The sequence below is a fragment of the Spermophilus citellus genome (genome assembly GCF_964194105.1).
Source record: "Spermophilus citellus genome assembly, chromosome: 9".
NCBI classification, from domain to species: domain Eukaryota; kingdom Metazoa; phylum Chordata; class Mammalia; order Rodentia; family Sciuridae; genus Spermophilus; species Spermophilus citellus.
Window position 1 is genome coordinate 52,452,741 of NC_138191.1, and position 13,407 is coordinate 52,466,147.

At 35.7% G+C, this 13,407-nt stretch overlaps 2 protein-coding genes across 4 annotated transcripts in view; both read left to right on the plus strand.

The window, feature by feature from the left end:
- LOC308655499 (uncharacterized protein) overlaps positions 1–13,407 on the plus strand; it is a gene marked incomplete at its 5' end in the record, with an annotated part of 119,175 nt that overhangs the window by 90,346 nt on the left and 15,422 nt on the right. The window lies entirely within an intron of this gene.
- PLPPR5 (phospholipid phosphatase related 5) overlaps positions 3,941–13,407 on the plus strand; it is a 288,814-nt gene continuing 279,347 nt past the window's right edge. For all 3 annotated transcript variants that reach the window (XM_081308331.1, XM_081308333.1, XM_081308335.1), the window contains exon 1: positions 3,941–4,071. The gene's annotated coding sequence lies outside the window, so the exon portion shown is untranslated. The remainder of the gene's footprint in view (positions 4,072–13,407) is intronic.

Sequence of the window (13,407 nt, forward strand, 5' to 3'; positions counted from 1 at the left end):
AAAAGAAGATGATTGCTTTTGCTTTACTAGATTATTTCTTGCTAAAAAATTATTCCTGATAATTATAATAATTGCTTTCCATTTATTAATGGTCAGTAAAGAAAATAAACATATGAGTTGCTTTAAAATCATCCTATAGTCTTTATAAAACTGACATCACTGTAAGTATAGATTAACTTACTCTCTTTACAAGGAATATTTGGTCATCCTTTATCTCTTCCTCTTCTTTCCCAATTCATCCATCCAATCTGAAAATTATTACAGCTTTGTAAATTATAATTTTAGTGCTTTAAAGAATGGTTAGGGGCTGAGGTTGTAGTTCAGCGTAGGAGAGATTGCCTCGCATGTGTAAAGCACTGCGTTCGATCCTCAGCACCAAATAAAAATAAATCAATAAAACATTGTGTCCATCTACAACTAAAAAAGAAAAAGAAAAAAGAATGGATTAGTAATTATAAATGTAGAATACAAGCTACTTTAAGATACAACATGACAAGATGTCTAGAGGGGACCTTGAGGGTCCTAGCTACTATGCTTGGGGTGTGGTTTGAGTGTCCCCCAAGGACTCACTGTGAGTAAAGACTTGATCCCCAGGGATGGGAGGTTGGGGAAATTTTGGAGGTGAGGTCTGGTGGGAAGTCCTTAGGTAATTCTGGAAGATGAGGTATGTTTTCTGCAACTCTTTGCTAATTCTTGCAAGAAGGCTATTATAAAAGGCGAAAACGTGGCCCTTCCCATCCTCTTTTTCTCTGCTTCTCTATGAACTGTATGACTCCTTGCTCCTGTACATACTCCCACCATGATGTTCCACCATCTGTCACTTTCACTGGAAGCAAAGAAATACTCCAATCTTGAACTATGAACCCCCCAAATGGTGAGCTAACCAGATTTTTAAAATACAGTTAGCTTCCTCCATATTTCATTGTCATAACAAAAAAACTGTCTAATAGACCAGCATAACGTGTAATCCTAGAAGTTTTCACTGGAAGACAAAAGAAACCAGAAAGTCTAAAGGGCTGGGCAAGATCACCAGTCAAGTTCACAAGTCAAGACCACAGGTCAAGTTGATAAAGGCTATAAAACTAAGTCAGCAGAGCCACTCTGTGGTGCATGCCTGTAATCCCAGTGGCTTGGGAAGCTGAGGCAAGAAGATCACTTGTTCAAAGCCAGCCTCAGCAAAAGCAAGGTGTTAAGCAACTCAGTAAGAATCTGTCTCTAAATAAAATACAAAAAGGGTTGGGGATGTGACTCAGTGGTTGAGTGCCCCTGAGTTCAATGCCCAGTACCAAAATAACAAAATGAAACAAAACAAAAACAATAACAAGGGGGAAAAAAACTAAGGCAGTGGGAGGTATTTTGTAAAATATGAAGAGATCATTGGAGGTAGAAAATTGGAAGAGAGGTCTTCAGCTCAACTTTGCTTTCAGAACAGAATGGATGAGAAGAAACAGTCATCAGGTTATCCATGTTAGTATGGGTTAATTTAATTCTTGAATAAGCATAACACATTTCTTAAATAGTGTCTCCAATTTGGGGGTATCAGCAATAAAAATATACAAACAGGTGAAACAGATTGAATCTCTGGGTGAGAGAAAATGACATTTTCTTGTTGTCAGTTCTTGTTAGTGAAAACTATAGGAGTGTGGATGTTCTCTAGTCTGTGAGTTTTCAGCAGATAACATGGCTAAGGTCTCAGGAACTGTTTAAAAAATGACCAGGTCATAAGGGCCGCTCTGTATCTGAGATGGATACTCATTTATCATTAGCATTCATGTGTGCTATTTGTAACCTTTGAAACAAGAAAATATCATTGCATTGCATTTTGATTTGATGAGGAAAACATTTTTGCCCTCCTATATTTCAAATCTATCCTTCTAACATTAGGGAAGACCACACACACATACACACACACACACACACATATATATGTATATATTTCCCAATATGCTGCTATTTTACAGGATGAATTTTAAAATTCATGATGAAAAATTTTAAGCATAAAATATTATAGGAAACATTTCTTAAGGCAACATCCAAATGATACAATCACATGGAACAGTCTGTGTAATTGTTACATTGAATACTTCATTGCAAGTGATTAGAGAGGATTTTATATAAAATTTGGAGGGTTTTCATAACAAAATATTTATTTTGCATAACATAATTTTGAAAACATACTTTTTAATTGACAGTACTGAGAGATCAGACTTTTTTGTAAGGTTGGTCTGTTGACAAGACTTTCCCCCTTTTATAATTATACATAATAGTTTCAAACATTTCTTTAGATCAAATATTTCTGATAAGTAGATAGAAATACTGAAGTTTTAAAATCTCTATAGGTGAAAAATATTCTTGAATATCTATTGTCTTCACATATAATTGTTATATGTGAAGAGATTTTCTCTATAGTTACAATTTGTAGTTCAGTCTCCCCTTTTTTCTGTCTAGGGAATAAATTAAACTTAAATTACTTTATGAATATTTAAGGAAATAGAAATTAACAAGGCATTTGGAAATTCAGGAACTTATAGCTAGGATCAAATTGATGGTAGATAAAAATTTCTCTTTTTAATAGATTTCAGATGCTGGCAATCCATAAATATGTATCAAGCCAAAACTATTATAATTTTGGACCCCAGATGGAAGTTGTTTATGAACAACTAGGGAACATCCAGTTTATTTATAACACAGAAATCACTAACACTTGAAAAACAAAAAAGCAATTACTGTATCTCCAACCGTGTAATGACCATGTAAGATAGAAGAATCACATATTTAACTTCATCATTCTTAAATCAAAAGCTGGACTGTGGAGATTATGACTACATTTGGAAAATTTGAGAAAAATAACACTTTCAAAATTACAACACAAAAAAATGCAATTAAGCGGCTACTATTATTCCCCAGAATAATAAAGTTCCATCGGAGAAGACATAAAAAAAGTCATCAGAGAAATATTAAACAAAATTAATTAGATAACTATCATTAAATGACAAAACATTCTTCCCTACTTCTCTTTCTTTCCCTTCTATGGTTGATATTTTCCTCTATTAACCTTGCATTTCTATTTTTCTTTTCTTTTTTTCAGAATCATAGTATTTCCATTTCTTTAAAATATATCTTTGAAATATTTATACGTTCTTTCTAGTTATGTTATCTTCTTCCTACATTCCCTTTCTTTCTGTTCACTCTTTTCTGTTTTTTTCCTCTTTGTCTCTAAGGAAGTAGGACTAGTACAATGAAATTCTCAGGAAAGTTTCCAGCTCTAAAGAAGGAAGCACTTCCTAAATCTTAGCATTATCTAAAATAGACACAATCAACTTTCCTGGTAGTGACCCCTTGCTTTAAGAGAGAAACAAAAAGAAAGCAATTTATCTGGAAAGTTGCAGAGAATTCTGGCATTAAGTAAGAGTCTGTGGTAAGTAATCTCTACATTATAATTCAGCACTAAAATGATACACTTCATAATTCTGTTTCTTGCCCATAGTAGATTCAGATCTTCCCATAATTCAGACAACTCTGCACTGCTTACAGAGTAAGCGATCATTTATTTTTCTTGCCTCTGTTTAGGAAAATGGAAAAATCTTTTTTCAAGACTCCTGGAAAACCACTTGATATGCTCAGCTCAGTGCAATTTTTTTCTATTCTGCTTCTCTATTTATATTTTATTATCAATTTCTTTCTTCTTTTATTGCTTTTATTTTTTCTCCCCATATGCCCATCTTCTCTGCCTCACTTTTTCCTCTTCTCACCCCTTCCCTTTTCCATCTTTCTTCACTTCTTCCTATTCTTTCCCCTATCTTTTGCATCCCTCTTCTTGCTCAGAGAAGGCTTGTTTGAGGCCTTGCCATTCAGTCCCAGAGCTCAGCAGCAATTAGTCATTAGAGAAGGAAAGGAGATACTCTCTGGCCTCTTTTGGAAGAGATTACCTCTCAAGCCTCCCACTCTCATAACCCCCTCCTACCATGTCCTTTTCCCCTTTAAATATTGATGGTATCACACTGGCAACCTCCTAATGTAACTGTGGCTGGCACTCTGCAGAGGCAAGAGGAGCTGCAGGTTCTGTAGCAGGTAAGAGACTTTAGACATCTTTCCCTTCTATCTGTTACTAGCTCTTCTGTAGTCCCTGGACCTCAAGCTTGCCAAAGACAGAAATAAACCAGGTGCATTTCAATAGTTACCGCTCAGGGACATGCTCCACTTCCCTTGAGCTGTAAATTTTCTGATGTTTATCAGAAAAGCAAAGGCTACTCTGACTGCAGGAGGAAGGGTTAGCTCCTGCTCATCTGGAGGGCAACTATGCAGTCAAGTCTCCAGGCACTGATATCTCAATGCCTCTGGATTAAAGAGAGAAAACCTATTTAGTGTGGGGCCCTTTGTCACTTATTCATATCACATTCTGATGGACTCTATCTGTGCCACCTTGCTCACTGTTTTGATGGTGCCCAGAATAAGGGCAGTGTGGTTTCCGAATTCTAGTGCAGAAGCATGAGCTCCTGGAGAATTATGAAACAGCTGAGTGCTTCAATGTGCACCACTTAATTATGTGCCACATGTAATTTCAGAGCAGTTCTATTTATAGCAGGACTTTATTTTTAAAAAGCTTATATTTCAGAGTGGGAGGCAATGCAAATCACTTTAGTCCTTGTAATGAGCCTTAAAATGCTACTCAACGGAGCTGTAAAATTGGCCAGCACTTCAAATGGGTCACATTTAGATCAAGATGGCAAAGAGTACATTAATGGTATAAAAACAAGGCGGAGCTGGAATATTCGAGATTTCTCTTGGTGTTATGCTTTTTATGTGTGTGTGTAATCCGTATGCATATCATGGTGCTCATAGGTGTGTGGGTGTGCCTGTCTGTTTTGCAGAGAAATGGTAAAGATAGACAAGAGGTCAAAAGAAATGTAGGACATCTAATAGACACTCAGACTTTATACAAATATCCAACAAGGTGAGATTGAGTCAGATGAATATTCAGGATGAATTCCAAGTGGGAGAGACAATAATGAAATGTAAATATGTGAGAGTGGGCAGGAGAAACAAAGCTCAGAGAGCTGGAGGAAAGGAGGGGGCTTGTCTGGATTGTCAATCACAAGGCAGCAGCCAGAGGAGAGGGGAGAGCCTGAACCTGAGCCTCCACTAAGCCAAAGTGTCTGAGTAGGTTTATGTGTTTGTGCGCATGCAAGTGTGTTGGTGGAAAGGAGACGATAGCTTATTGGAGGTCCTCAGTCTCTTGTAGACAGAGTGATTCCTAGACTTCCAGCTTTGGTTATATATGAATGAAAAAAGAGATTTATTATTTTGTTTTATTAAGTGATTAAAGGAGTGATTAAAGCCTGTAAATAATTTTGGGACACCTAGAGGTATACCCCCAAATACACCATTCTGTTCTAAAAGTGATGGTAGTACTTGTCACCCAGGGACATGTAAATGTTCAACTTTTCCTCTTCCCTGATCCACCCAGCCCATATTCTGCCCATAGAGACTGATGGCAGTCCCTGTGACAATTCAGCAAGAGATACAGAGATTGTGTGTAGTTTTAGACTTGACACAATACTCACTCAAGTGCTGAACTCCAAGACCGAGTCTGTGGGAAAAACGTGGTCAGGGTTCGTCCTGAACTCTTTCCCAGCAGAGTGATAATAGTGTGCTGGAATATTTCTATTTGCTGGGCATGATTGTTGCGTGGAAAAGAAATGGCAGCGATATTTCTCACCGTTTCTAAGCTGTTCCCTCTTATGTTTACTTTTTACTCATCTGTGCAGCTACTTCCAGCTTTAATCTTCACATTTACTTTCACATTGTCTAACTGAAATTCAAGGGCAGCTCTGACCTCCCTCACACATTCCCATTCTTGCTGCTTTTGCCATTAATATTCACTCAGGACCCATGCACTCACATTTGCTCAAGCATATAGTCCATGGCAGATGAAAAAGATTTGCAGCTAAACAATAGTTAGGAAATTAGATATATTTTCAAGCTATAGTACACATACTTTTTGAAAATAGCAATGAAAAAACTGAATTTAATCCAAGGGTCCAGAGTAACATATGATTTCAAGACCTAGATTAGTAGTTCCCCCCCAAAAAAATTAAATTATATGTTATGGGTGGTTTTTAATTAGTTACCTATTATTTAAATATTAGTACTGACAGAAAAGCATATTAGTCTGAATGTTAGTTTATAAATTATTATCATTATCCCTATTAGCAATAAATAATGATGTAATAATAAGAATTACTAGTAATACTGTAACCTTTTATTTGTTTAAGGATTATAAATTCTGTAAGGGCTGGGAATGTGTTTTGTAGGTGCTTGCTAAGCATTTATAGAATGCTACATGTTTACACATGTAAGCTCTCTTGGTCTCTTTTTTTTATTTTGTTAGTTCTTTTTAGTTATACATTAAAGTAGAATTCATTTTAATGTAATTATACAAGCATGAAATATATCTCATTCTAATTAGTACCCCATTCTTACAGATGTATATAAAGGTGGGATTCACTATGATCTATTTAAGAATCCTGTCTCACTATCTCATTAGTGTCTAAACATTTCATATGCCAGTACTTCAACTGGCATACAAGTAACAGCAAATATATGTTGGCTAAGTGATTAGCAGGGGCAGGATGAATATCTGTTTGTGAATTCAAATCATACATCTACGGCCTGACCATCATCTGATTCACCACATCCTTCTACAAGGGCACACATCATCTGCACTAGAACAGGTAAGATGATAAATATTTTGCATTAAATATCTGTAACTCTGATCCCAGGACAAAGTTTTGGACTTTACCATTGCCATGTTTTTTCCTGGAAACTGCTGGGAAGTTAGAGTTTTCCTGTACTATTGACATATTTATGAAGGAAGGAGATCAAAGCAGCAGTAGTTTGATACCAAGGGGAATTCTGTCTAAAGATTGATAATTTGAAAAATCTGGCATTCACATTTGGAATGGTTATTTAATCTTGCCAGTGGTTGCTGGGATGCTGCTTGTGATTTTTGATGATGTTTACTCAAATGAAGTGTTCCAAATAGGTTTAAAGCTATCTAAACTATGTTTTATTTTGGTTTTTGGAGCTGGAGATTGAACCTGGGGACCGCACACATGCTAAGCAGGTGTTGTAGTAGGAGCAACATCTGAGGCTTGTGTGTGAGCAGTCTCCTTGAGCCCTAGTGCCTTTATCAGCAAATCTGAGAAAAATAACAACTTATCACCTATTTTTTTTTCTGGTACTGGGGAATGAACTCAGGGGTACTCACCACTGAGCCACATCCCCAACCCTATTTTGTATTTTATTTAGAGACAGGGTCTCACTGAGTTGTTTAGTGCCTTGCTGTTGCTGAGGATGGTTTTAAACTTGTGATTCTCCTGTCTCAGCCACCCAAGCTGCTTGGATTATAGGCGTGTGCCACCGCACCTGGCCTTATCACCTATTTTAGCTGTAATCATGAAGAAGATATTGAATGTTATTTATCAAGTATAAGTACTACATACAATGCTAGCTGTTATTATTATTATCTATAAAATAGAGACCACAATAGATCTATCTGAAAATTAGTTTGAAATCTAATGAGATAATTGGGAAAAAATGTTTTGAGGAAGACAGATGTGTTTCTATTCTCTAATGAACCTCTTATTAAAATGTTCTTTTAAAGGACATCAGTATCAATTTCTTATGACTAAACATGAGGGCAGTTCTTTTATAGAGTTCCATGGCACTGGCACAAATGGCATAATTATTGCCATTACATGCTCATTGATAGAGTGTTAGAAGCTCCCTTTTCAATATCAACTCTCTGTGAACATGCCATCAGAGTTATAAAACCCATATGGCAAATAAGTTACCTGTTTCCTTAGTATCACTTAAGTTTTGTTTTTTTTTTTTATAGAGTTGCTAACTGCAAAAGCTGTTCCTTAGAACATAAATTATTGTAATTGCAACTTTGGAAATAGCCAAGTGACTTGAATGAGGAATAAAGTATAACCAGAGAGTTTCAACTATAGCAATTGTGCTTTTTCTAAGCCTTTCTTATAAGAAATGTAGGAAGTAAGACAATATCTATAACAATCACATGTCATATGAGAACCAATTGAATATCAGTGATTTTTTTAGCAGCTAAAAACTCCTTTCATGAATAGATTTCAATGTGCCTCACAGTACAAAGCACAAATATTGGTTTGATTATATTGTATTTACTTTGTAACTTCCCAAGTATGATACCCTCCAAGCTTGGGAAGCAGATAATTGACACTATTTTTGTGAGTAATGCCTCATCATCCTCCCTAGTTCTGAGCACTCTGAGATTTTTAGAAGGAGTAATTAAAGAATTAGAATGGTTCTGTTTGACTGATTTAGGGGTCAGCAAGAGGTTGACTTTCATTATTTCTTTGGATACACTCAGTTTTGTGATTACCAATCAAATCACTGTGCCTCTTTATGTTCTCTATTCCTCATCAAGCCTACTCACCTAACCTGCTTTAACTCATCTGGAGGTTGATTTTTTATATCCCTTTATAATTATAAAGTTACTGCATTAACATGTACATGACTCTGGTCCAAGTTAAATTTGAAGATGTGGGTTTATCAATGTAAGGGGTATGAGTGTACCCCCTAGAAGGCAGAAAATATCTTTCCACTATTAGTGTCATCTTTAATTTCTGTTAGCAATGTAAGATAGTTTTCAGTGTACAAGCCATCTACTTCCTTGGTGAAGCTAATTCCTAAGTATTTTCTTCTTTTGATTTCACTGTAGATGGGATTATTGTAAATGGGAATGTAAAATGGTGCAGCTGTTAGAAACAACAGTATGAAAGTTCCTCAAAAACTTAAAAATAGAACTGCCATATGATACAGAAATCCTATTTCTGAATCTTTATCCAAAAGGATTGAGGACAAGATCTCTAAGAAATATTCACACTCCCAAGTTCATTGCAAAATTATGCACAAAAGCTTTATTCTCAAGAGGTAGAAACAACTTAGATGTGCATTTATCCATTGACAAAAAAAATGAAAAAGAAAACATGGTGTATATATATAATCATATTATGATTTTATATATATATAAAATCATATTAAGATTCAGATTATGAAGTCTTAAAGAAGGAAATACTATAACATGTTACAAGGATGAACCTTGAAGATATCATACTAAGTGAAATAAGCCAGGACAAACACTTATATATCCAATTATATAAGGTAGCCAAAGTAGTCATGCTCACAGAAACAGAGTTGAGTGGTGGTCACTAGAAGTAGGAGTTGCTGTTCAGTGGTTACAGAGTTTCAGTCATGCAGGCTGATAAGGTTCTGCTTGCATAGCAATATGTATAGAGTTGACAGTACTGCACAATTATACTTAAAAATCTCCTCAGATAGTAGATCTCATATTATGTGTGTGTGTGTTTACCAAAAAAGGTCTTTTATATCATCTTTAAGATTATTGGTAACTAAATACATGCTCACTTCTTGAAGTTTTTCTAAGTAAAATGATACAGGATAGCATTAAATAGTAAAGGTCATCTTTACGCTTGCAGATATTTATTTCATATTAAGAAACTGAAGCCCATGCAAAGACTTGAGCTTCACGATGGCTATTCCCTCACCAGCAGCTTCTCCTGTTCACCTGGAGCTTTTGTTCATTGCAACTTACAGTGTAATTCTGACAAGATGGTTTTCACCTTCACTTGATCTGTGGAAAATCAAGAGCCAGAAATATTTAATGCCTTTAATATTTTTTTTTAGAAATAAGCAATTATAAAAAAGGTTCAACATTAACAAAGTTTTACTTTACCGTTTTTCTTTTCATAAGTACCTGAAAAAGTTGACATGCCAGAAGCTAAAATAGCTATTGTCTAAAGGCAGCTTGGAGGGCACTGAATATTTGTAGTATGCCAGGACAAGAAGGACTGCTCAGAGCCTCCCCCATGCTGTGGATTTGGGACAGAATAAATGAATATCCAACTCTGTCAGGGTTGATGGCTCCTGGACAGAAGCTAAGGGCGCCCTAGGCAAACAGTAGGAACTGCCCATGCTGGGAAATAATACAAAACAAAATCTTCCCCTGAAATCTTCTTCAGAAAGGTAGTAGAGAAAGATTTATTATTCCATAAGTACTAAAACAGAAAGTGATGCTCATCATAGGCAATCTGTTTAAGATTGCAAAGCCAGAAAGAAATTTCATCCTTTTATACAGCTAAGCACATACAACCTGTTGCACACATGGTTTCGGGAAAAACAATAAGTAATCCTCATATAAGACTTGACATGATCATTTGTCACACATATGCCATCCTAAATTTACCTGGTAATTATGGCGGCATCTGTGTTAGCTGGTTGACTTTACCCAGAGGAAAAACAACTCTCACGCCTGGTGTAAGGTACCCGCCCTAGTGGAGCTCCTACTCACCACAGAAATCTCCTCTATGTTTACTTTATAAAATGGGCCCCAAGTCCTTGAGAAAGACATCCTTGGATCACAAAGTTCACAAAAGTCCTACCTGTTCTCAAAATAATTTATATAAATCTCAAAGAGAATAGAAAATACTTGCATTGACTAATTTTCTAAAGTAAATCTTCTAAGAAAAAGAGGGTAGGGAAATTTCTTCCTCAGTTTTGAGCTTCCTAGAAATAATCTTTTTATTGTTAATGTATGTTTGCCCTTTAGTCTAGCTGACATCTTGGCACTCCCAAAGCAGCATTAATGTGTGAGGATGTGTATTGAGGGATACCCCCTGATGAGCCTGGCAGTGAAGGCATAGGGACAGCTGACGTGGAGTGCTCCAGCCACAGGGAAGTCAAGCTGGGCCTTGGCTTTGGGGCTCAGACAGCTTCCTCACCTCAACAGCCCCCACCTCATGTCAGGTGCCAAGGCCTATCAGATGCACTCAATTTTTAGTTAAATAATGTGTGTGTGTGTGTGTGTGTGTGTGAGAGAGAGAGAGAGAGAGAGAGAGAGAGAGAGAGAGAGATCCCTAAGTCTTTCCTGTCAACTTTGCTTTTCTTGCATGGGTTTTGAGGCAACAGGACTTTTATTTCAAAATGACTAGAATTCCAGAAGTAAATCCTATCTGAAGCTGTATTTATAAGCAGTTTTTGTTTCAAAAGTTAAATTTATTTTACAAACTGGTTCTTTCCAAGTTCAATTTAATGAAGCAACTGAGTCCTAGCCAATTTCTTTTAAAATTACCGGTAGTTAGACCAGATTCTCTTGTTTTGTTCAGTCAGTTTGTGAGACTAAACCTAGCGATCATTTGAAATGAGAGCATATAACAACTTGCCCCAGACCTAAGTTTCTGATACCCAATACTACACCACCAGATCAGTTGCTCAGTTACAGTGTTTAACCCAGACCAAGTGATAATAGCAGGTGTGTGTATCATAAGAAAAGCTCAAGTTACATCACTTCTATCTATAAACTCTGCTTTACTTTGGCTATCGCCAATATGGGTTCTTGATTTTCCAAGGATCAAGGGAAGGTGAATGACAGCTGTGTCAGAATTAGAGTGTAAGTTGCAATGTGCAAAGCTCCAGCTGAACAGAAAAGCTGCTGGCAAGGAAACAGCCATCATAAAGCTACTCTGAAAATTGATTGGACTTTCTTAATATGAAAATAAATACATGAAAGCATAAAAATGGCCTTCTCTTCTTTGAGCTCTCCTGAATCAAGTTTTATTTAGCAAAAGAATCAAATGATGAGCAGGTATTTTGTTACCAACATCTTAAAGACAGTATTACTCTTCTAAATTGGTTTAGATTGGGCATCAGAAAATGTGAGTCCCTTTCATTTTAATTCATTTGTATACCAAAAATTTATTTGCCTTTGTTCCCCTTTCAAATGCCAATTTTCCCTTAATATCAACTGTGCCCTTTAGTCAAGGTACTTATTACTTCATTCTTCTTTCATTGAAGAGAAGCTTTTTAGCAATTCCTTACCACACATTCCTAGTCTTCTGTATTTATTGCCCAACCTAAGAAGGATTATAATTAATTTTAAGAAATGAAACAATGTCTTAATTCTCAGGCAAGAAACAAATTAAAAAAAAATGTGCCTGATATTATAGGTCTTTCTCTATATTTTGTATCTCCAGAGAGACTTCTTTATTTCTTAAGAAAGAATCCATGTTTTTCACATCTTTCTCTTTCACAATAACTTCCATAGTGTCTAAAAAGCTACTCTCTCTGGGTAGATGCTAAATAAATGCTGTATTGACTAGATGAAGAAATGCACAAGAAAAAGATCCCCAGCCAAACCCTTCATTTTAAGTGACTCTGAATATTAAGTTGTAATGGCAATTTTGGAGATAACTAATTCATTAACATGAATTTGATAAGCTTATTAAAGCACTTGTCCATGCATTCTATTATGGACATAATGCATTATTAAACTTATCTCTTGTTCAGCTTTCTGGGAAGGGCAGAGAAAGGAAAAGAATAGCTTTTGATTATCCTGGATTGTTAGAATTATACACAGCTGACCATCTGGTTTTTTGACTCTAATGCTGACAGTACTAAATAGTTGACTGAAATAGTCTCATATTTCCTTTGAGTACAGAATCTATTCAGTTTTTAGATGAGAATTTGATTTTGTATTTTTTGAAAATTTTTGTTTAGTTTTAGTTTAAGGAAGAGTTGAATGATCACTTAGGACTTAAAAATTGACATCTTTATTAATTGATTTATTTGTATTATTAGCATAACAGATGAAACTAGTTTCTTACTCCACATCCTTAGGCTAAAGGAATCATCCTCACTATTTATTCATGACATTTTTCTAAATCAGAAAATGGAAATAAATCTGAGAGTCCTTTTGGCTTTTGTGAACTTACAAAAATTGGTTTAGCTGGTTTAAGAGATATTAAATGAAAAATCATTTTCTCTATTGCCCATGTAACATCAATAATATAAAATCAAAATTTGGTGTCTGACATTTTTAACCCATTACTCTAATAAATAAAAGGCTTGACTAATATTTACAATGCTTTACAATATGTTATATGACTTCAAAGTGTAGTTCATCACCATCAGTGATAATGGTAAATGCAAACCTACATGCATTATATAAAACTATTTTTTTTCTCTCTCTTCAGCATTGGAAGAAACAGAAACTGGTGTCTTTCATGAAAAATACCAAGTAGGCAGTTCAGAAAAGGAGGAAGATGCAGAGTGTTATTACATATTACCATCAAATGAGGCACACTCAACCCATTGTCTTATTCAATCTTCTTTCAAAATAAATTTTATTGATAATTTACAGTGAGGAGACTGGGCCTCTGAAATGGTGTCTAAGGGTCTATAGCTTAAAAAAAAGGTGAGGGATTCAGAATTAGAACCTAGATTTCTCTGGCTCTCAAATACTAAGCCACTAAACTAACATTATCTACTAAACTATGATAGCACAAT